Source organism: Chenopodium quinoa, unplaced genomic scaffold, assembly GCF_001683475.1.
Source record: "Chenopodium quinoa cultivar QQ74 unplaced genomic scaffold, ASM168347v1, whole genome shotgun sequence".
Taxonomy (NCBI): domain Eukaryota; kingdom Viridiplantae; phylum Streptophyta; class Magnoliopsida; order Caryophyllales; family Amaranthaceae; genus Chenopodium; species Chenopodium quinoa.
Window position 1 is genome coordinate 21,985 of NW_018743990.1, and position 1,029 is coordinate 23,013.

A 1,029-nucleotide genomic window follows, 5' to 3' on the forward strand; every position below is an offset into this window, starting at 1 on the left:
TGAGAATTCAGATTCCAGGACTATCAGACGAAGTGGCCTATACAGACTTCTTTCGAGGTCTGAAGGATGGGTCGACCTTTAAGTTTGACCTCGTCCGGAAGAGGGTTGCTACCCTCCAAGAGGCGTTAATTGAAGCTGAAGCCTATATACAGGCGACGGAGCTTTGTGCTATCAAGCAGCCGTCAGATTCTAAAAAGTCTGACAAAAAAGAGAGCCGGCAACAGCATCAGCCGGCAAGAAAGGAAGAAAAGAGAAAAGGGGTCTGGGCAGCTGACCGATCAGGACAGCCGGCCCAGAAGATCAGGCGGAAGTCAGAACCGTATGTCCCCAAATACGAGTTCGCAAAAGATTGCTCCACCATCCTCCTGGAGATCAAAGATCGGATGTCTCTCGACAAACCGGCTGAAATGAAAAGCCCCGTGAATAAACGGGACAAGAGAAAGTATTGCCAATACCACGAGGATGTCGGCCACGACACCAATGGCTGCTATAGCCTCAAGCGGCTATTGGACCGTCTGGCAGATGAGGGGGCCCTAAAATCCTACCTACCCAAGGCTAAGGGTAATACCCAGGCCAAGAAAGGGCAGGCGGCAAAAACCGGCCCAGTAAACTCCGAGACGGATGAAGAGACCATCTTCACAATAGCAGGCAGTTTTGCCGGAGGGGGTCCTACCATCCGGGGCACCAAAGACAACATCAGGAAGCTAGTCAACTCAGTGGATGAGGGCCAGGCGTCGAAAGACATCTTTCCTGAGGTCCTTATTTCTGAAAAGGACCGGGGCAAGGTCAGGCGGCCTCATGATGACCCCATCGTCATCGAATGCAAGGTTGCCAACCAGAAGGTTGGCCGGATCCTAATAGACACCGGGAGCTCGTCTGACTTGATCAGTTATCAGTGCTTGACCAAGCTCAAGTACACATCCGGTACCATGCACCAGGCTCCTCACCCACTAGTAGGTTTTGGGGGTGGAGTAGTGCATCCGGTCGGAAGCATAGATCTTCCGATCCGGCTGGGTGAAAAGGGGCAAG